The 23,672-nt window shown below is 45.1% G+C and overlaps 1 long non-coding RNA gene across 1 annotated transcript in view; it reads right to left on the bottom strand.

Moving 5' to 3' along the window:
* The window catches only part of LOC149854168 (uncharacterized), a 43,006-nt gene that overhangs the window by 1,468 nt on the left and 17,866 nt on the right, over positions 1-23,672 (bottom strand). Inside the window, exon 3 of the long non-coding RNA XR_016439039.1 lies at positions 23,484-23,551. This is a non-coding gene — a long non-coding RNA (uncharacterized LOC149854168). The remainder of the gene's footprint in view (positions 1-23,483; positions 23,552-23,672) is intronic.

Below are 23,672 nucleotides of genomic sequence, written 5' to 3'. Positions count from 1 at the left end.
ATTATCTGTATTCTCCCTGTGATCTGTGCAGGGAGCTTTTGCTTTTTCATGTTGTCTAAAGGGAGCCAACAAAGTTAGTATATATCTTTTACAACCCAGCAGCAATGAAAGTGGAGCCTGCGTTTTGCTGTCTCTGTTGTAAAAGGTTAGGTGTGCAGGTCACAATGGGTACAGATCCTTTACCTGTGCACAGCAGCTCAGGCTGCCTGGCTGGCAAAGTCACATATCCTGGACCAAAAAAAGCAAACAGACACCAGTAATATAAGGCTCTTGCTATCATCACAAGGAAGTCTCTGCTTTGCCTCAGAACATTTTGGGCGCAGATTATTGAGTGATATCACATCATCCACTACTGCTTCATAGATTTTAAAGGCCAGAAGTGAATGTTTTGATGATTGGAGCTGACCTCTGGCATAGCACAGGCCAGAGATTTTCACTCACTCACTCCTTCATTACACCCAATCGCTTGTGGTTGAATTGGAGCATCTCCTTCAGAAAGGTATCCAGTTTTGATTTAAGGGCTCTGAGCAGTGGGGAATGTCCTCCAATCCTTGGCAAGCTGTCTTGATGGCCAGTTACCCTCACTGTTATCCAGTTACCCTCCCTGTTAGCATTTACAAATTTATGCCAGTTCTCCTTGGCACAACGTCCTCTTCTTCTTCCCTTGCTTGTCCCGTCTAAACAGCGTCACTGTTGTGGATCCTGGCTCTTGACTGGCTTTGGTCATACGTATAAGTAGCAATGCGTAGGGGGTGCATGTGCACCCCCTGAGACCCCTGGTGCACACCCTGACAGGCTGCACTCTCCGCTCAGGTGGGGGGGGGTGGCGAAGGGGGCAGGTGGGAGCGCCGGTACCCTCCCCAGTGAGCACCAGCCGGGGAGCAGAAGCACTGGATGAAGCACCACGGCCACTTCTGGGAGTGCTGCAGCTGCTTCCTGGTAAGTATGATCAGCTGTGGGGGACCCTCCCCCTGGTTGGCAAGACTGACCATGGGGGAACCCCCAGTCGGGGAGACTGGCTGGTCGCTGGGGTGGGGCACATGCCCCCTCTGCCCCCCTGACTAAGATGGCACCAGTTGCCCATGATAGTCATCTTCTTCCAACTCCTTCTCTCTTGTGTCCCTCTCCACCATATCTCTCCATCTCATCTTCAATCTTCTTTATCCCCTTCTCCTTGGTAGTCATTCTGGTACCTTCTTTTCCTACATATTCTTCTGGACTCCCTTGAACATACCCATATCATGCCAGTTTTCCCTCTTGTACTTAGATGTCCTCTTAGTCTCAGCCTTCTTAAGTCTTCCCTCTTGTACTTTCTTAGGTGCCCTCTTAGTCTTAGTCTTCCCTCTTGTACTTTCTGGCCCTGGCCTACCTTCACTAATCCTCTGATGTAAACATATCTGACTTTATCCATCTTCAACACATCCACTGGAGCATGCTCATCTCTGTCACATTCAGTCTCCCTTCCTGACTTTTCTTCAGGGGTTGTGTCTCTGCTTCGTACAATAGAGCTGGATGCATACGTCTTGTAGACTTCCCCCTTCAACTTCACTGATACTCTCCTGATCAACTAAAAGCTTATTTCTCCAGAAGACAACTGTTTAGAAAATAGGTTGCATGGATCTTAATCCCATATTTTACCGAGACCTTGAGTGACAAATGTATACAATATAGCAGACTTCTTCCTGGGTACAGCCTATGTGCAGGATCTGAGTTTCATGCCACATGCTATCTTCATGAACAGCTTGATTGTACTTTACACTAAAAGCAAATGAAAGAGCAGGGGACATAAACTACATTGGCTGCCAGAGCAGTGTAAAGGAGCCCAAGTATAAATCAGGGTGAGGTCTTTTAGGTTGTTTCAAGCACATTGGTGTCCTGTGCATCAAAGCTCAATGGCAGACAAGTTTCTTTGGGTGAATCTGATATCTTTTATTAGACCAACTTAAATAGTGGGGGAAAAAATGTTTTTTAGTAAGCTTTTGGGTTTAAAAACCCTTCATTCAGGCTGAGGAAGCCTCTGCAGTTGGTGTGTGCTCTTCTGGACTTTTTTACTAGAAGCCACACAGTGGCAGCATTGCTTCGACAGAAAAAAAGAGCATTGTCCCAGATAATCTACAATCACGTTGTACTTGAAGATTAAAAGTGATAATGATAATAAAAAATTTACAAAAAATATGTGAAGGAACGTAGATTACACAACAGAAATTACAACGGAATATTTTTATCTTGGGAGCTCACAGTTGGGAGACTGGGGCAGAAGGGTGGTGTCTCCTCATTTCTGACTTTAGAGATAGCAAAAGGCACGTCAGAAGTCCTAAGGAATAAGAGTGCTGCCTGACTTAAAATTGAGCTGATCAACTAATTAGCTAGAAACTGTTTCTTAACCCCCGCTGAGATGCTCTGCTATAGCCTCAGTTAAGTTCCCCTTAAGTTCTCAGGTCATGTTTGTACACTGTGATGCAACAAATTCAAACATTTCAAGGAACTTTTTGCTCAAGACAGAGAAGCAAATGTGTGCATTTCACTTGCAATCTTTACAGTTGTGTGTGGTTTGTGAAATCAGGGCCATCTGTAGCAGCATACCCGCCCATCTTGGATTAACTGATTTCCAGGGTTCCTTGTGGAAGGAAGGGCTCATAGCCTGAGTAACCTGCGACTTAAATATTGTACGTTGCTGTAGCTCCACTCTCTTTAACATTGTCACTCCTGATTTATACCGGAGCAAGTGAGAGGGGAACAGGCTCTCAAGTTTGCTTGTCGTCTAGGCTATAATACTGAGTCAGAGTTTAGGAGAAGGCCAGATCTGAAAGGGAGCTTGGTGGATTTTCACCAACTAAAGAGCTGGCCTATAGAGTATGAAATTGATCTGGATATGAGACCCTGAAAACTTTTTCATCGTGTAATACCAAATTCAGGAGCTAAATCCTTTACTAGTATATGCTGGCTTGGTAACCTTGACTTCCGTAGAGTCAAAGAAACCTGTTGATTGATGCCCGCTGGGGACCTGGCCCAGCATTTGAGAAGTCCCTGGGATGGGAGAGATGGCCTATGGCTGACATTTCTTAAGTAGCCTCAAAATCCAGATATCTCAATCTACAGATGCTCAGCTTGAGAATCCTTAGGACCCAAGAGTGGATCCGGAGGGGGTGCAGTGGTGACCACAGTCCCCTTTCCGACCATGCCACGTGAGCAGCAGCCAGGGACTTAAGTCCCAGAGAAGGTATGCACGTCCCCACTCCCTTCCCCTCTGTGTTCAAAGCTGCATCCCCCCTTCCCTATCCCATTCTTCCCTCCCCAGCTTGCCATTGCTGGTGTCTGCACTGTTCTGGGGGCAGGGGGAGCTCCTGTCTGCTCCGGCTGGGCCCAGTCCGGCATCACGGCAGTGGTGGGTGCATTCCCCCTCCGTGCCTGATCCCCCCTTGCAGGGTGCTCCCCACCAGCCCAGGAGCAGGTGTGGGGAGGGGGGTCATGCCCATTTGCCACTGCTGCTGTTTCCACAGCCCCAGGTGAGTGTAGCCACATTGGTGCGAGGCAGGAACTCCCCTTGCCCCTGGGACAGCATGGATACTGATAGTGCCGAGGAGGGGCTAGAGAGGGGAAGGGAGTGGATATTCTTCTGAGCATGGAGGGAAACTGTGGGCAGAATGCTTACGTCCCTCAGGATGCAAGTCCCAGGGTGCTCCTCCTACGGCATGGGAGCGTGGAGGGGTGAAGCCACCCGTTGCGCTGGTTGCTATGACTGCACCCCCCTTTGTAAAATTTTGGATCTGTTTCTGTTAGGACCCGATCATCAAAGGCCCTAAGTGCCAATATGACTCATGAAAATCCTCAGCATTTCTAAGAAAGCATGTCCCTTGGGGCTAGTGCTTCTACTAGGGCTGCTTTTTTTTGCCACTCAAGTGGCACAAAGTGACTCCGTTTTACAAGGAGACTTTCCAGGTGCAATAGAGCTGCAATGGCTTGTGAGCAGTCCTTCAGGCATGGCTGGAGCCCCTCTGAACTCTCTCCATTCCCTGCTGCTGGAATAGGCCACGACTTGCTGTGCATGAAAAAACCTCTGGCTTAAAAATCAAAATGCCTATTCTCCAGTGCATGTATTTTTAATCTTGCTGTATGAAACAAGTACACAAATGAAATTCCATCCTTCATTTCAGTGCCTTAAGAGAGGACCAATCTCACTATTCACAATTCCCTGCAATCCTTGATGCTGGGATTATCCAGATCTGAGTATTCAGACTCTACAGGAAGTAACTCGATATCCAAGTACCTAGTATCAGGATAACAGATGAGGGCCTGTTTTGCATCTCTGGATGCCAACTTTTATGTGATGCATGGAAATGTCTTAGTGGACATAGCTGAAACACTCACCGTGTTTTAAGGATCAAAGCTACATCTTAGAGCAGCTTTCAGAGCTTTATCCCTTCTGTATCTGTTCTCATGGGCCATGGCAATAAAAATTATGCCAATTCACTAAAAGGAGCACTTTGAAGTTTCATGAAGCTTGCTCTATTTTCTCTCCTCCCCATTCCCAGATTGGCAAAAAGGAGGCAGATCTGTATGAACTTTGATTTTTCTAAAGGTTAATCCCATAAGCGGCTCAGCAAAAGTGAAGGACAACTGGGGAACGCAGTTACACCAGATGAACAGATTTAGGGAACATATTTGTGGCAGAAACTAGGGACTTATTTGCGAAGATCCCGATTGCTGCATTAATCGACATTATTCTTAGACCGTGACAAGAGAAATGTTTTGTCACTGACAACGCTGCAGTCGCATCCAGTCCATCTGTGGGTATTTGTGCTGTATGTTCAGGTCCTTTTTGAAGTTTTCTCTGCATCTGTAATCACTAGAGACTTGCTTATTTTTTAATGGATGCCGTGATGCCAGGGAACAAGATAATGCTTTCATGAGAGAGGTGCAAGTTTGGCATATGAGTACCATCTGTTTCTGAACTCTAAGTCGGCAGCCCACTGGCGTGTCCCTTGGGGAAGCTTTGTCCTTTTTTATAGGGCGCTACAGAAAGATAGAGGAAAAAGATCAGAAGGTGAATAGGTATCTCTCTCTGTCAACAGCAGTGGCGCTTCCTCTTGGGAAGGGAAAGGAAAGGCAGGGCCTATTGATTGTTGTTGCCCATGGCAGATGTAATCTTGTTCTTAGGTTGGTTTCTTTTCTGCACCAGTGCCCTTCTCTGCTCCTCACTCCCTCATCTTCTGTTCTTCAAGCTGCAAAAAATTCCTCTCCTCTCCTCTCCTGAGGAGCAGGCTCTTGCCTCCTACAATATCTTTAGCATTATTTTATGGCATTTGATGGAGCCACACTGCAAGATCTGGCTCTTTCAGTCTGTTCCCAGAGTCCATTTGGCAACGGCATTTGAAGATATTAGAAAAGAAAGAAAATGGGTTATAGATTGAGAGAAAATACGTTTATATGAAGACGGAAGACCTCAACAAAGTTTTTGCTCGATCATAAAAGTTATATTTGAGAATTAAAACATCAAAAGTCACTGGAGATCATCCCCATTGAAAGACAGCTTTTCAGTGGTGTCATTACATCCATTAGCATGAGGGAAACTAAGATGGTTAGCTGGCTTAGGGAGATTTCTCCTTTCCTTTTTGGGGGTGGAAACCTGCATAGGTAAAACTTTTGTGAGGGAGCTTTATAAGTCCTTTGTCCCCATAGGAAAGCTTTTGTGATTTTTATCCCAGTATCAGACTAGTTCTTTTAAATGCAACTCCTCCAGGGCTCCGAAGCATTGCAATCTCTGATTACACCAGGCCACAGAGGCCGTAGGGAAGCATGGACTTGAGGCCTTCCTAGTTAAGCAGGAGCAGTTAGTGGGCTCCACTCACCTGCCACTAAAAGGTAAGAAGAGAAAGTAACTGGATGACCATGCACTTCCAACCATCACTACAAAGATTTTGCCTGGGTTTCAGGGCTGATTAACAATGTGTCTGGTTTTTGCATTTTCCAAAGCCAGATTTCCTACCCTTAATTGCAGTGCTTTCCTTTACTGTAATTCATACTGCCAATGGGAGAGAGAAGTTTGGAAATGGGAACTGACAGATATATCTTTCTGTCTAGGCACACGGTACTGGTAGTTATGTGATAAATTGTTCAGAGATATGATAAAGTGTTGGGCCATATGATAGATTGCACTGCCACATTACACTTTGTCCAGCAATCCATCTCCCCTTTGACGTTTTGGTTTTTTTTTTAGATTCTCAAACATCTCAGTGGCTTCAAATAATGTTTTTCTAGGGATAGAAAAAATAATCAACTTATTGTGACATGCTTCCTTCCTTCACTCCGCTGTAGAAATTCACCTCCAGAATTGAGTTAGCCACAGTCTTAGGCTGGCCAATATTTGGGATACGGAAATGGTTCAGACCAGTAGTCTATTTAATTGTCTACTCTGCCCTGACAGGAGAGATTACTGAACGCTTCAGATATCTATTCAGTCCTTCTTAAATGACAGGTTCAAGGTTTGCTATTTCCTGGCTTTACAGAACTAGAAATGGGAGATTCCCAACTTGTAGAAATGAAACCTTCCTATTTGAAAGTAAAAGTTGGAGGTTTCTACAGGGAAAATGCATTATCTCATATGGAACTGTGGTGCTTTTATTCACTATTGGAAGGTCTTGAAAAATTGAAGATTGAATTTATGCCATTTTTTTTGGCTGAGTAAAGCTATGTTGCTAATATACTAGTAATCATATTCTGATCATCTTGTTCCAGTTATTATTAGGACCATTTCACTTTTGCAGTAGAAAGAGGTTCTGGTTTTGCAGGTGGAGGTTTGCCAGGAGTAGTCCCGGTCAGAATTATAACCCACAGTTAATCTTTTAAAAATCTGAACATTGCCATTGAAGCCTAGTCTTAGATCTTCTGCGCTGTGTGGATGTATCCAGGTGAGAGGCCTGACTGGCAAATTTCATTTTCAATTTGGGATCTGTATCTGAAAATTCAGAACTGGTTGACATTTTTTTTTTACAATTTGAAATGTCAATGACTTTTAAAAATATATATATAAACAAGGGATATTACAATTAAATATTTTGTGAACATTCCCCCCTCTCATTGTTTTTGACCAAAGTCAGTGTTGGGTGACATTTTTCATCTCAAACTTTTGATTTTCCAATTTTGGAGGAAAAGTGGGAATTTTTTATCCTCCTTCATTTTGTATTCTTCTTTCTAGTGACTTTCTGAGAAGTCTAGTGAAAGGTATGTGTCCTTTTTACTTTAGGCATCTTAAAGGGGCTTTACCTGTACCTGTGACAGGCCTAACACACACACCGTTACTTTTAGCTAACACATAAAAGATTTCATCATGTATCGCTAAACTCACTGGAAACCCTGTCATTGACTTCCAGGGGCACAAGATCAGACCCAAAGAGAAGAAGCTTCCTCCTACAGTGTTGCTTCTGAAGGGAAGCACCGCAATGGCCAACTATGCTGACAGGCAGGATTAATTTGTTTCTTCTTGCAGAAGGAAAATCCTGCTTGCTTTCCATTTCTACACAATGAGAGGCAGCCTATTGATTTTTCTTTCCTTCTGATTGTTCACATTACTGGTTTGCTTTTAAATAATTGACAGAGAGATCATTCATTTTACAGTGCCAACATATTTTATGTCTCTTATCCCCCCCCCTTTTTTGTTTGTTTTGTTTTCACAGCTATACATCGCATTGATCACACTTTACAAACTGCAGTCCCTGCATGGAAAAAAATTATTCCACCTCCCTCCCCCTCAGCCCCCTCTAACTTCACCATCAGCCTTTCAACTGAGGAACCCAAGACAAGTTTCAAACAACACTTTAAGTGAAGATCAGAAAAATGTTAACGAGAGGAAATGAACATTGATGAATCTCTAGAACTGAAAGCAGCATTGTGACAGAAGAATTAAAAATAATTCCTTCATTAAAGGCACTGAATAAGGGATGACTGTGCCATAAAGATGGTAAGGAAGTGTCTTTGAACCCAGGCTGGATACAAGCTGAACGCACTGCTGTGGATCAGATCAGCACTTTTAAACAGTCAATATACAACCAGACCATGTTTTTACAGTATGATAACAGGCCAATGAAAATTTAGGCTCACACCAGCTTTTTGCCTGCAGGAATGCTATGAGGCTTAATTAACAGCTGCAAAGTACTTTGCAGTCCTTGGTTAACATATGCCCTAGAGCAGTGGTCTCCAGCCTTTTTAAGCACAAGATCACTTTTTGGATTAAAGTACAACCCAGAATCTACCTGTGCGCAGGGTGGAGGTGGCTGCCACTGCGCTCTGTGCTTTGCGCCTGGCTGCAGCTGCTCTAGGAGCAGCGCAACACCACATGCCTGCCGCCACTGGGCCGTGACCCCAGCCCACCTGGCACGTGGGATGCATGTGGCGTTGCATGGGGCCGGAGGCAGCAGTAGCTGCAGCTGGATGCAAAGCACAGCGTGCAGTGGCAGCCGCCTCCGCCCTGCACACAGATCAGGGGGCACGTGCCCCTGGGCTTCTGCTGGGGTGCGCACAGCGGCAGGAGCCCCCCTGCACCTCTGGACCTGCTGCCTGGGCTCTGATCATCCCACCACCCAGCCCAGCTGGGGCCCCATTCACCCCCCCCCCCCCCCCACTCCCTCCCTCACTGCGGGGGCCTCAATCTGTCCCACCCATGCCCCTTCCCCCTCCCCCCATCCCTTCCTCCACAGACTTACCTGCTCAGTTGTTGGGGGGGGCAGAGCCCCCCTCCCCCCAATCATTTTTTCTCCCTCCACCTATGGAGATGGTGGACTGAGACTGAGATCGACTGTCAGAGGCTCCATGATGGACCGGTTGATCGTAATCTCCTGGTTGGTGACTCCTGCCCCAGAGCATAGTTTATTGCTCAGATCCAAAGCACTTGCTGGTAACACCAAGGCAAGGACTTTCCTCTGGAAGGCAGCAAGTCCCAGGACTTTTCCCTTCCTGCTCTCAACCTCAGGAAGAGACTACATCCTTCCCTTTTGTGCCCTTCTGCATTACTACAAATAAACCAAAACTGTGCCTATATGTACCTTTTAGGAACCTGAATTCACTTTTGTAGCAAACAGACATACATCCTATATTTACATACTGGCAAATTACTTCCTTGATCAACAGCGTGAACTGTAGCTAGCTCTTTATGTTTTACATACGTCATTCATGCCTTGGGCATAGCTCTGGGCTACTTGATATTTTTACAGGATTAAAAAAAATTGAATTCCTCTGTTTCCCAGGCCTTTGCAGAAGGCACAAAAGCAGAACAAGCCTTGCCTGAAAACTCATTAGGAGTTTGGAGTGAAAAGTATGTTAATCAATGCTTGTGACTCTAAACTGAAGTGGAAGAGCCTGTCACTTGGCCAATTCTAGACATGTATGCATTCAAATATTTTCCCCCCTCAGGGGCAACTAATAGACTTTCCCCAGGAAAACAGAAAATGAGATTGTTCAGTATATTTTCCCATTCCAGTCCCCGTCAATCAGTTCGCTCCTTGTCAATCTGCATAAAGTACCTATAGCTATCTTGGAAATACTTTTCACTTGTGTAATACAGATTGAATTTATGAGCAGTCCCATGAGTTCCACATGTCTATTCCTATGATTTAGGACATTTGTAAATGGACAGATTCGATTTAGGTCTATAGCACCTTACCATGAACCACTGTTTTTATTTAACAGTTAATTACATAATTCCCCAACAGAAGGATAAGGTGACTGGGCCAGTATAATCTAGTTATATCTTACCATAATGGGGTTTCATGATCCACTCGCTAGTTTTGAATGATGGAAGTTCTTGGTATGAATCAGAGAGATCCCATGTAAACCCGCAAGATAAAGGAATAAAGAGAAGATTTGGGTGGAGAAGCTTTGCTATATGCTATGGGCATCTTGTTGGAAGAAGAAACCAGTGGTTGGACAGGAGTTGAAAAAACCTTCACCTACGTTCAGCTGTTTAGCAAAAGGAGTCCTTTAATTGAAGAAGGATGGTCTGGCATTTCAGGCATTGTACTAGCACTCAAGGGGGGTAGGCTGTACACCTGGAGCTGCCACTGTATTCCTTCATGAACATAAGCTTGAAGATACTCAGGGTCTGAACTGGCCCAGAATCAGAGGAAATAGAAACATAGCAAGATGTGGGGCTTCTAGCACCTGCTGTCAGCCCCACGGGGGCAAAAAAGGAACCCAACAGGCCCAGGCCAACCCAGAAACCCGTGCATGAGGATGCAGCAATCGCAGGGCTGCAGGGACGCATGGATGATGAAGGCACTCACTGCATTTGCCCCGGAGGCCGGAGATCAGAAGCTTGAGATCAGGAACTCCAAAACCCTCCAAACTGATGCTGTCACTGTGCTGTGCAGAGTGACCAGGTACCACTGGGGACTAAGTCAGGGTTTGTGACACCCCGAGGGACTGCTGGGGACTGGCAGGCTCATACGAACTGAGCCAGCACAGGGCAACCCCTGTGAGACTGGAATTGCCTGAAGCAAGGCAGACGGCATGCCCATAGGACCAGAGAAGAGCCTGTGGCCTGGCCATTTCACTTGTTATTAATGCATTTACCTCCTTATGCTCAACTGACCTCAAAGCTGATAAATGGATCTAGTGAGTGAGGCTAAAACCACACTCCAGGCAATTTGGCGGTTTCATTTCCTGCCTAATGAACTGGATGTGCCAACTCAGAGTTGACTAGCACCCTGAGTAGAAAGGGGTGGGGTGAAGGGGAGGAAGGAGCCCCACAGAAGACCCTGGCATTGACCCACGCTGACCTCAGCACACTCTCGTGTTAGGCAGGTATTGCCACCCTTCAACTACACCAAGTCATAGCAGGCGAGATTTGAGAGTGGGAGAGCAAGACACCTGCTGAGTGTGTGGCACACAGGTCCCATCCCTGTGCAGCCACTTGGCCAGGGCCACCTCTCCAATGGCATTCATGCATTACTGCTGTACTTCCCTATAAAAAGATAGCCTGATAAAGATCAAAGGATCAGGTTGATTCCTCACTGCCTTTGAGTCAGTTTTCCTTGCCATCAGGTGAGCAATGCTGTCAACTCATGATTTTATCACAGGTTTTGTGGCATGTAACACATTTCCTATTTCTTCCAGTACCTAATGACAGAAAGACTGAGGCGCCTTGGTATCGCTCCAGACCCTGACTTTGAATTTGTTCTGGAGGCTGCCCCCTTAACCAACTAACTCTCAAGCTTATTTGGACTGGAGAGAAAATTGGTGGTTCATACTGATGGTTCAAACAGGAGGTGAGGGGTTGTGATGCTAGTGACATCACACTTGACATGCTGCTGGCTATGGAAGCCAGACTGCCTTAACCATACTAACCCAATGGGTCTCCTAGGCTCATGTGGACCCCTGATAGAAGGAAAACTCCGGCTCCTGAAGTCAAGTGAACACGTGCATTTATTCACAGAGAAGCTTGTTTCTAGTCCACATAGCTGCAAAGGACAAGACATTGATCATTTTGAGCAAACTTGCCTTACCATGGAGGAGGAGGATTGATAAAAAAGGTAAAGGGTTGTGACCTGGCATCATTCCTGCCTCCTACAACTATCTGTCCCATCTGCAATCAAACATGTGGATCTTGGATCCACTTCCTCATCTACAGACTCAGCAGTGACTTCCCTGTTTACTGGAGAACTGTTATGTCTGCAAGGTAATCTTTCTTTGAATGTGTGACCTCAGTGATTCTTAAATCCTCTTCTCTGGTCCTATGGGCATTCCTAAAATATAAACATCTCATTAAAAATCCACATTTTAAAAAATTTTATCATTGTGATGATTTTGGAGTGGTTGAACTTAGGCCTTCTTGAAAGGTTGGGATTAGCAAGGAGGTTCAAGTGCAACACAGTGGAGACCTGGGGCTCTCAACGAACCACCAGAGCAAATAAAAATGTATTTATAACACAGGAGTAATGCACAGTATGAAAAGAGAGCATTGGAACGGTTAGGCTAACTGTATCCATGAAACCAGGAAAACAGAGTACATTAACATATGACTGGCATCAGCAAAAGCACAACTCCTGTCTCAGAAAACATGTCTCTGTCACAGGTCATGGACTGAACACAGCAGAACAAAGCCAATTACAGGAGGAAAGAAAAAGCAAGGTGTGGGTAAGATTGAAGGGCAGCTTTAAATATGCATCTTGTATAAAATTCCCCAGTCCGTGTGCCTTTTCCTAGTAGAATGATGGTTTCTCCCCCCAAATAAAAGCTGTGAATGCTAGGTTTTGCTTTTTCAGAAAGAACTGGATGCATCTTACTAATGTAGCTGGAGGGGAGGATGGGGAGGTACCATGAGCAGAGAGGTGATTAGCTGTGTTAGTCTAAAGCAGTGGTCTCCAAACTTTTTTGATCGCGCACCCCTATTTATATAAATAGACGTTCTAATATTTTCTTCCCGCACCCCAATGGATCGTCTTGCGCACCCCACTTTGGAGACCACTGGTCTAAAGCCAGGCAGAAGAATAGGGCGAGGTGGCACCTTAGCGCCAGGTTCAGAAAGGCATGAGCATTTGTTAGCAACAATCTATTTTGTCAGAAGCTCACACAGGTGGGCCCCAATCCAACTTTAAACCATATTGATCCCCCCACCCCGCTTCTGATGGCTCCCCTACACACTCTGGGGGCAACTTCTGAAGTGCCTAAGACCCTTGAAGCTTTTACTGACTTCCAAAGGCTTTGGAGTTAATGTAAACCCTTCAATTAGATTTCTTTCATGAGACAAGACTACATAACTTGAGGGATGCTCATCAAACAACTTCTTATCAGTGATGGAGAAGACACACACCTCACAATTGACTTTAGTTAGTGTACATAGTACAATCCTATTGGTTTAAATGTCACAAGCGATGAGATTTTGTCTCCCTGACACAGAAGACGTGATTCCAGTGTAAAGCAAATACTAGCTCTCTCCCTGGACAACTCTAAATAGAGACAAGGCACTTGCAGTGAGATAGCTCAGCAAGCTCTGCACCGACTCTAGCCCGTGGCTGACCTCACCTAATTTGCTGCTCAGTAACATGAAAGTGCCTTGCCAACGCTAAGTATCAACAGCAAGATTTATGCATTAGTTATCCCTTGATAAAAAAAAACAAAACCCCACACCGCTTCTGCCAGTGAAGACAGCCTGTGCTATACCATTTTATATCTCTCTCCATTTTCAAATCCATTTGAAAGATCCAGCCAGGTAGGATTTTTGGATTATGTCTGATGAGCTATTCCTATAATCCCTAATTTTCGTCTCTGGCAAATGGATGAACATCAAGATGACAGCAGTAGGAAGTCTCGCAGAAAAGAGTGCCCTTTGGAGAACGTTGCATGCAACATGCAGAGTGCACCTCTATTAGGCAGCTGCTCTGCATTTGCTCCTGTGATCTTGATGTCCTGTGGGCAGTTGTCAATTAGCTCTAAATTCGTTGTCTCTAAGAGGGGCTGACTTTTTGAAGAAACTAGAGGGGAGCTCTTGTTTTTTAACTCAGCTCAGCTGTTTTTAACTAAGTTCAGGCTTGCTGTGCATGCAGAAGAATGCATAGATTAAAGGAGCAAATGTACCTTGCAAATGAGATGGGGACCTCATGGGGTAACTGCTTAAGGCAAGGGCAGGATGCGCCATCAAAAATAAGAGGGGATGTCATTTCAGGTAGTCTTGAGGTAAAATTTTTAGAAGCGCCTAAGTGGCTTAGTTCATTCCACACTGTATCCTGGTTATTGCCAACAGTCACTTGGAGCATGAAGGGGGGTTTGCGTCAGGTGCATTGAGCACCGGAGAGACATGCCGAATGCTCTGCGATGCTGCTGCCACCCCCTCTAATCAGCATCTGCGGCTGGTGTCCCCCTTTGCCCTGCCCTACTACTGAGTGGGCTTGTCTACGTATGAAATTGATGTGAAGGAATAAACTCTGGCACATATTGCGCCAGAGATTATTGCTCCCAAGTGTCACATTTGCATGTGTGCTTGGGACCACAGCACATTAAGCCAGGTCGGAGCAGCCCCAGCTGGCAAGGGTCCCTAAGGCTCAGCCTGCAAGCCCGGGGCTGCTCCCCTTGGCTCAGTGTGCTGTGGAGGGGCTGGCTGGGGCATGAGGGTGCTCCAGTGCAGGGCTTGCTGGCAGGCAGCCCCCACCCTGAAGCACCCTTGTGACCCAGCTAACCCCATCAGTGTCTCCACATGTACTGCTGCACACTAATTATGCTGCCGCAGGATATTATAAGTATTTCTAAGACTAACCTATGGCAAAGTTAGTTTCCTGCAGCCTAATAGGGCCGCATGTGTAGATGGTGAGACTTTACTGCGGAGCTAATTAGGCAGCGACGCAGTAAGCACCTTGTGTAGATGCACTCAGCGTGAATCAGCCTAGTTCCACTGAAGTCAGTGGATTGAGGCTAAATTGCAGTATCTGAGGACATGACTCCCAAATTCATAAGACCAGATCACATAGGAAAAAAACCCAGACTTTCTAGGACGTCCCAAAGGGGGTGAGAACCCTCCGTGCTAGGCTTTGTACAATCGAGGAAGCCAGCCTTACCCCTGTCGATCCTACAACTGGAGTCTCTGTAGGCGAGGGAGACAACAGGGGGTATGAGAGGAGACTTGAGCAAAAAAATACAACCCCAAGTTAAAACATTTTCTAAAAAAATACTCCAAAGTTGGACAGTGAATAACTGAAAGGGATAACAAAAAAAAGAAGTCAAAACCAAAACTAAATTAGTGAGAGGAAAAATAACTCATTTAGATAAAAAACAAGGATGAGTCAACCATTAAAAAAGTGAGTTCTCTGACTTCAGAAAGGAAATGGCTGACACGATGGTAGGTTAATTATTTAAAGCACTTAATGAAACTCAGTGGAAAAGTGTCTTAATCAGCAATTGACATAAAGTAGCAGAGATACGATGCAAGTACAAAAGAAAATGGAAGTTTTCGAAGAAGTTAGGTGAAACCTTTGAACTCCACAGGTAGTACTCTACTTTTCAAGTTTCCAATTCACTCTTTCTTTTTCTTTCATCGCCACCAAAAACCCAAGCAGATTGGTGCCGAGATGCTATGGGCCTAGCTCCTGCAAAGACTTATCCACCTACCTAACCACATGCTGTGAATAGTCTCATTAAGGTAAGTGGGAGGATGCTTGGAGTCAATCCTCAAGTGATGTACATTATCAGAGATAATGGAGCAATGACCATTTATAGCAATTAAAAATCTTCTCCGCAATGAGTAAAGTTAAGCACATGTTGTTTGCAGGCTTCAGCCCAGTGTACTTAACCTACCAATACTCAGACCAGTTTAGCAATACAAAGGCTAATTGATCACCAGACAAGCTTACTGAGCAACGTGGTAAGTTCTTACGTCACCTTTAAATCAAGATAGGAAGCCTGTCTTAAAGTGCTACTGTAGCTTAATCACAGGATAGACTGGATTCACGGGAGCAATCACTGAATTCAATTTTATGGGCTGCGTTATGTAGAGGTCATGTTAGACAATGAAAAAGGGGAGATAGGTAAATAACGCCTTGTCTTCGGTGTCTGTGCTAATACGCGCGCTCCTTGTCACATCCTCAGTGACCTAATTTCTTGATTCAGGTGAAGTGCCAAGAGCAAAAGGATGATGTAAGCTGCTGCAAAAAAGGGGCAGAGAAACGATGCAATTGCTCCTCCAGTGAAGAGGTGCATAACTAGTTGGCAGGGATGGGACAAGGCCTCGGATTCAGGGCTGCAGCCAGAAAAGCCCATAAGCATGTGCTTAACAACCAACATGTGAGTAGTTCAGTGGAAGCCTACACCTTGCTGGTTGGATGCACTAATGTGCGTGAGTTCCCAGCCTTTACGAATGGTCCCTCTGTGGTTGCTCAGCCCTGTTCTAATTACCTTTCCTACAAGAAAACAGAGAGGGATTGATACGTGAATAAAAAGTTGCCCGGATTGTAGAGCCTGGTATAAACCAATTATATTTAGAGTGCGACTATTATGAGCAGGTACAGCTATGCTTTTGCTCACTGTGGTTTCAGATTGACAGCTTTCACCAGCTAATCAATGGAGATGCACCAATGAAAGAAGAATCTTGGGCAGAGGGTCTGGTTTGCAATGCAAGTATTCATGACTAAGTCAACGGCCAGGGCATAGGACATATCTATTTCCAGCTCTGCCGCTGACTTAATGTGTGACCGACTTTAGAAATTGCTTTACCTCTCTGGGCTTCTGCTTCCCTCTCACCATTTTTCTTTCTGGCCTGTTTAAACTAAAAGCTCTTTGGAGCAGGAAATGGCTATTCCTATTTGTTTGTACAGTGCCTCATACAGTGGGGCCCAGGACCCCAGTGAGAGGCCTTCAGCAATGCAAAAAATAAGTTTGCTCAACAGGAATAATCTGCAATACTCATGTACAATTTGCTGCTTCAGTGAAAGCTCCGATAGTAAACAGATCTGTTAGAAAGTTGTCGAAAATGAACATAAAAGGAGTGAGAATATGGTCGAAGCGAATTAATTAAAAAATTCAAAGGCACATTTGTGCATAATTGTTTGCAGCATTTGCCCAGCTCTAGTAATGGCCTAGATAAACTAAACACATGGGAAAGCAGATAAAAAGAAAGAGTCACTCAATCTCTTGCAAAGTCCCTGTTAGCGAGCCAAAAATGTGAGTATATTATCTCAACAAGGAGACTGTGTCCTCCACTCGCAGGAGTATGGACTCAATGATCAAGTAAGTCTTTTTCCTTCTCTTACCTCATTACAGGGTGAAGGGAAACACAATAAGAATGAATTCGCTTGCCACTGAAGCAATTATGTGAAAATTAAATATTCACAGGGTCCAAACGATCACAGCATGCAGCTCACAGGTCAAACCCAAGCCTTCATTGCAAATACATAGAAAATTACCTCTGTACATGGCAGAATCTGAGGTTTGCATCTGGCTATTCACAATAGCCAAATCGCATAGAAAAGTCGTGATATATTATTAAAAGGCAAGTATGAGAATCCTCTACAACTTCTGGCCAGTTACTACATTCTCTTTCCTATTACCAGGCATCCAGAATACCTGGCATTACACTGATTTACCCCTGCTGTGGACCTGGCCTTTAATTTTTTTTTTCCCCCTTGGTCTTCACATTTCATAGCAGTTGCTAAGAGAAAAAAAAAGTACAAGCAGCAGCTAGATGGTATCAGGCTGCAACATTATTATTGGAAACCGCTGAAAACTTGTCTCTGTTACCTAATGTAAATCTTCTTTAGAAACAGACTTCACTTGAAATATAGGGTTTTATTTGGAGCATGGTGTTTACAGTGCCTTCTCACATTATCCTCTCACAGATGTATGGCAATGATGCATAAGTTAGATTTCACAATGCTGAGAAAATTAGTGCTGCAGAAGAATTTATCTCCACCTTTATTGATGTTCTGTCAGTAACAGGGGTTCTAATATTCGCTCCAGAAAAACTAATGGCACTGACAAAATTCATTGACCTGCTGTTCCCTCCTAAACATCTCGATAAAGGATGGCATTCCTGTGCGCACAAAGCACCGCTTGGTGGTATCTCTTCTGCTTTCTCTGAACAAATCTGTCCATCTTCTGAGACATTTTTATGAGAGCCAGCAGATGTAGACACTTGGGATCTGGCCCATCATAGGGATTTAGGTGCATGCCCAGGAATTAGGAGCCAAACTGTCCTTCAGGATCCCGGCCTTTGTGCTGATTTATTTAATGCATCTAGGAGCCAAACCCTCCTTCAGGATCCCAGCCTTTGTGCCGATTTATTTAATGCATCTAGGAGCCAAACCATCCTTGAGGATCCCAGCCTTTGTGCCGATGTAGTTAATGTATCTAGGAGCCAAACCATCCTTGAGGATCCTGGCCTTTGTGCTGATTTATTTAAAAGATCCTGGCTATGCAGTCTAACTCCAGGATTTTGATCCAACCCCCACAAAGTCACTGGGAGAGGGGCAAGACCTGTAGAACCACATAAAGGCACAGTACCAGATGTACCTAATAGGCACTCATCTCTTGCATGAGATTTTACAGATGTGGTTAAAGGTGAAATAATGGCAGTGGAAATGGCTTAATATGCCAGCCATTTTACTTTGTACAGTAACCACGAGTGATTTGGAGACCAAACAAGATCAGACTAAGTAAGCATTACTTTAACTTGCAGGATTGTCTGACTGATATGAAAGTCTTCTATTTATGGAACAGGGCAGTGGCAATAAAAGCTTTCATATAGCCGCCTGGCCAAATATTCCTCAACCACAAAGTAGGGGGGATGAAAGCAGTAAGTCTAGCACTGTAAAAGAATAATCTGGTTTCTAGGTCCATGCAAACCTTGGCTCTGACTATGAAAGCAACTTGCCTGCAACTTTATTATGCATTTAAAAGGTGGGTTTTTTAAAACTAATAACATTACAATTTAAGGAATTTCAATTATTTACTGGCTTCAGCAGCTCATTCAAAAGTAAACGTCAAGTATTCATTGGCCTCACTAAGCCAACTAAAGCAAACCATAAAGGCTATACAAGATGCTCCCAGTGAATGACACTAACACTTGCCAGTGCTAATCGAAACAGTGCAGTCTAGGAATACTGGTGCGCTCCCGGACCTGGCCGGGCAACGGGAAAGTCTTCCAGACTGAGCACATATATTGGATCTGCTGCACTTCTGAGCTGGGTGGTGGTGCCACATGCAAAATTGCAGGATGACCTAGAAGACAAAAACCTTTCCTGTCTGCCCTTTTCACAGTCGTGCCCTTGTCAACTGAGGAGGACGACAGTGAATGGCACTGAAAGAAAGGCAGTGGTTTGTGGCATACGTGCCCTTGAGACTTCTCCCTTCCAAGCTTGAGAAACCTAATGCCTGATGTACAGCCAGCTGAAGTCTTCCACCTATTTCACGAGGCACTAGCTGAAGCCATTTGAGCAGTGTGGTATTGCTTTCTAAGTCAACAGCAAAGTCCCGTCTTGCAGGAATGCTATGAGGCTTAATTAACAGCTGCAAAGTACTTTACAGTCCTTGGATAACATGCACAGAATTGCTGGTCCCTGGGGAGCTGCCTTCTTTGGCAGCGCTGGGCTTTTTTGCGAGGTGAATATCACTGTCTGAGGAAGTACATTGGCAGAGATTATTTTCTGAGGCAGAACAACAACAATCTTGCAAGGGGATGCTGAATTTTTAATACATCCTTTGGTTTATTAAGGCTTGCTACACTGCTGTATTTCAGTCCCTTTGTATCACTCCAGAAAGGCAGACCTGAGCCCAAGGCTGCGTCCCAAAATAGTGCGATAGCTGAATTCCAAGAGGCAAAAGTCTCTGTACACTAAGAGCAGGTTCAGGCCCTGTCTTCAGAGTCAGGAGCAGGGGAGAAAAACCCACAGAGGCAGATCATTTTCTTTCTATTCAGTAATGTGTGCATGTGAGCGTGCATGTGTATGCGTAAGAACTTTATAAAGCAAAGTTAATAGGGAGGCAGCATGTTTTTTGGATTCTCCAAATGCTTAATGCATGGTCTCAATAGGGATTGGGGCCTTTGAGCCAGCCTACAGTGCAAATAAATAATGAATACAATAAAATAATATTAAATTAGTTCCTGAATGTGTCGTTATGGTCAGTGTCTCAGCCATTTCGCAATATTTTCCTGTGTATACAAAGGTTGCAGTATCTTTGGGAATTGCTTCAGAGTTTCATTTCTTCTACAGCGAACGCAGCACCAAACGGTGCAGAAGCCACATAACCCTCCAGGAACTGCTCCTATTAAAATAATTGTGAGGGCAGATGAATACTGCCAACAGCTGTAGTTCGTCCCACAAACATATTCCCTCTCCTTTTGGAACCTCAGCTTCTAACTTCTGCCAGGGCTCCTGTCAGCTGCAGAAATAATGGAGCATATTTCCTGTGCAGAAATAAAACAAGGACTGTGCCATAAACATGTTATGCAAAGACCTGAGCTATCCAGTCAGTGCTGCATGGACAAAAACTTAAAAAAGGCAACAGCTTGGTACAGTGAAACACAGTCCATCTGCCTGCAACAATGGTAACAGAGCTCGCTTGGGCTGACAACCTCTGAAAAAAAGCCACGCTCTGACAAAAGCTCATTTTTTAAACCGTGGGCCAAGATCTCAGTGTAAAGTCCACCTGTCATCGGTCATTAGCCCAAAGGTCTTTAGCCAAAACATTAGCCCATGGTCAAGAGCCCCAAATTGGAAACTAGGAGACGATGCTTGGTCAGGAAAGAGACCCAAGAAGTCAGAAGATGGGCCAGGGTCAGGAGTCTAAGACTGGGAACCAAGACAAGGAGCTGCCAACAGAAGATACTTAGAGACTGGTAGCTCAGTGGATATGCAGCAGAAGTTGGCTGACAGGGCAGTCCTTTAAAAGTGCAGTGCCAGGGCCAACCAGGGAGGCAGACTGGCATATTTGGCCCAATAGCTTGTCAAGCTGCAAAGGAAAGACTTGACTCTTACATGTCCAGCTTGTCATTGGGGAACTTCAGGAACAGATGGAGAAGATCAGGATCCAACTTTCATTCCTCCAGCACACTTTTGGAGTGGCCTTAGCCCAGCCATTTGGCAATAGTCTCTTCTTTGTGCTGCAGCTCACCTTCTGCAAAACTGGAGTAAGAATACCTCCTTTTTTCCTACCTCTGTGATATGCACAAAACCTTTTATAGTAGAGAGAAATCAAAGTATCTCAATGGAATCAAAGTCCATAACAAGCATTGTGCCGCAGGACCAAACTGTTGTAAAGTACTGCTGCTATTCAGGATTGACACTTCAGTTGCATGAAGAAGAACCAACTGAGACAGGGACTTGTTGGGGTAGGTAGCAGGGTAAGAGACAGCCCTTGCCTTGAAGAGCTTAATTTAAAATTAAGACTTTTCAATTGGTAGCTTGCTGGCTGCATGTGACCCCCTGAGGGGTTAATATGTGGCCCCCCTGGCTCCTAGTCTGGGTCCCACTCCCCCCACTGAATTGCTAGTCTCCAGGCTCCCCCTCCCTTCTCCAGGTCTTGGTGAGGATCCCCAGGGAGCAGCCTCACTCTTGGGTGCATGTCCAGGCAGATGGCCCCGAAGTCAGGGCCAGGTTGGCTTGGCACCCTGATAAGGGCCCTGGTCATCCTGAGGTCTGGCCTCACCCAGTCCTTGTGGGTGGGGCTGAGGGAGCCAGCAGCTGGATGCCTCAGGGGGACCCAGGGACCCTGTGCATTGGTGTGGGGCTACAGGGGGGGAAAACTTCCAGGGATGCTGTGGGGGGTAGAGTATGTGGGGAGTATGGCCTACACGGTGTAGCCAGGGGCTCTGCAGCCCCCAGCCACTCAGAAGGTGGACAGCCCTGGTTTAAATAAACAAGACTCCCCCGCAATATGTGGCAAGGGGCAGCATCGGTGACATGATTCACAGAAGGGCAGAAAACAGGAATAGACTGGGACTCTGGTCTACTGTTCCCAGCACTAGACTCCCACCCTTTCACCTCCTTAACCCCTTCCCACCAGGACAGCACTAGCTGCCCATCACACCAATACTGCACAGTAGAGCATGGCAATTTCTGGTTGTGGACTTCAGCTTGGTGACTAGGAGCTCTGGTGCCGGAGGAAGCTTTTGTTTCCCGTCCAAGGACATGCCGCCTGAGAGCATGCTCCCAGGTCTGCGGAGTTCACGACCACCAGATGGGCCTCATTGCTTTCTTGTTTCTGTAGCACGCAGCATCGTGTGGCTTCACTCTGCTTCTTGCGTTCCCATCATCCACAGGAGGCGGGGGAATAAACAATCCCCCTTAAAAAAATGAGAGAGGAAAAAACCCACCCAAAGATGTATCGATCCTCAGTTTTGCTAAACAAATGCGCTTCCCGTACCTTTCACACAGGCAGCAAAAACAACACGAGTCACTAAATAATTGATCCACTCGATAGAAGCTGCCCTCCATGAGCTGAGGAAAACCAAAATAAAAAAATAAAGTAGCGGGGCAGTCTATAGTTGCAAAGAGGCATTAGGAAAAACACAAAGGTCAATGTGAACCGTATTTGTCCTAGTTTTACGGCTTTGGTATTTGTCCGACAAAGTCAAACTCTCTGACAAGCCCATTTATTTCTGTAATTCACGTCTGAGTGGAAGAGATGAGCGATGGACAGAGCCACCTATGAACTTGATATATTGGCTAGCTGTCATCAGCTTTTACTGTCACAACTGTATTTCTTTCCACTCAGCATGCGGGTGAGGAAAGGAAGGAGGGAGGGGAGGGCAGTTTTGCAGGGAGCTGAGCTTACCAAGAATGCTGGCTCCACAATAGGCCTGTCAAGCTGCTAAAACAGACCATGCTATATTTGCAAAATGTTGTTAATCAAGAGACTCAGTTCAAGGCTTTTGACTGGCACATCCAGTTAAGTTGTAGCAAACACATGTTGTAAAACTACTGTGCTGAGGCCACCTTCCTAATGAATGTAAAGTAGAAGCAATCAATCAAAGAATCAAGAGCAGTCAGCGCTCAGCTCTCTGCATCTGTGAATGCAAATTGAATGAACAATAATGAGTGTTATCTAATTAGTCCACACAGCTGCAATGTTACAGCCCTATATAGGACATACCTTGTTAAATTTCATGGTATGTATAATAGAGTGTCTGAGTTAAAATGATTAAGATTTGCCATGTGCCTGCTTAGTAAAATAGAATTAGGTAGATTCCCAGTAATAAATGTATTATCTTCAGCAGATGGCCTTTGGATTAACTAATACAGGGATCCCTTTAACAGTAAGCCAGTTAAAGTGCAAATTAGTCAGAGGTAGCATGATGGCTTAGTGTGTTAGTGCATTAACACTTTGGCCCCAGATCATCAATTGGTTGGGAACTGTCATCTTGACATCTCCAGATGGGACCCATTCCAAGTGAGTTCACTCATGGAGCCAGTTAGCCAGGTTTTTCCTTCTTTCAGCTTTGCATTGGACTGCCAGGCACACAAGGCTTTCAAATTTTGTCTCATCAGTGGCCAGATTTTAGTTCAGCTGTTAATACAGCTGAAGCTACATGGAAGCAGCTTCTGTGCCCCGTCGGCTTGTCTGCGGGAACCCCAAATGGCTTTTCATTCAGTACGTTTATATGCTGGTTTTGCTGCTGAAATTTTTTTTCTGGGCTGAAGAAAGGCACCCCATCTTTCTACTGTTGTCGTAGTGGTGTCTAGTGACTCCCATCTGAGACTGAGAACACACACTGTGCATACACGTACTAAAGAGACACACTTTGCTTAAGGAATTGGTCATCTAAGTATGGCCAACACCTCAATAACATCTGTTATTTCCATTTTGGGCCCATCTTGGCAGACTTTGTGCTGAATTAGGAGGTCAACAGAAGCTTCACATACTCCAAACCCTTCAGGATTTGGCCTTACATAAAAGCAGTGATGAAAATTTGGTGTTGTGGGATTTACAGGCAAATTGCTATGCTAAGAGGATTAAGTACATTACACTTTAGGTGAGTATGTTGCCGCTAGGGAGGCGAGACTACTTACTATAGTATCCAATCCTCATATGGTTTTTCCAGGGCCAGATGTTCATACTTCCTTGATTTTCTGGGAGACTAGGAAGAAGGGAAAGGATTTGTTAATCTGATTTGGGTGATGAGCTGCTGGCAGTGTCCAGCTATGTCTACAAGGCACTGAACAAAAAGTAATCAAGCTATTTTGCTGCAAGGGAGACTT

This window comes from Crocodylus siamensis, chromosome 13 (assembly GCF_052110815.1).
Source record: "Crocodylus siamensis isolate JL-2025a chromosome 13, ASM5211081v1, whole genome shotgun sequence".
NCBI lineage: Eukaryota > Metazoa > Chordata > Crocodylia > Crocodylidae > Crocodylus > Crocodylus siamensis.
The sequence above is the reverse complement of the archived record's forward strand: the minus strand, read 5'-3'. Positions and strand labels throughout refer to the sequence as shown.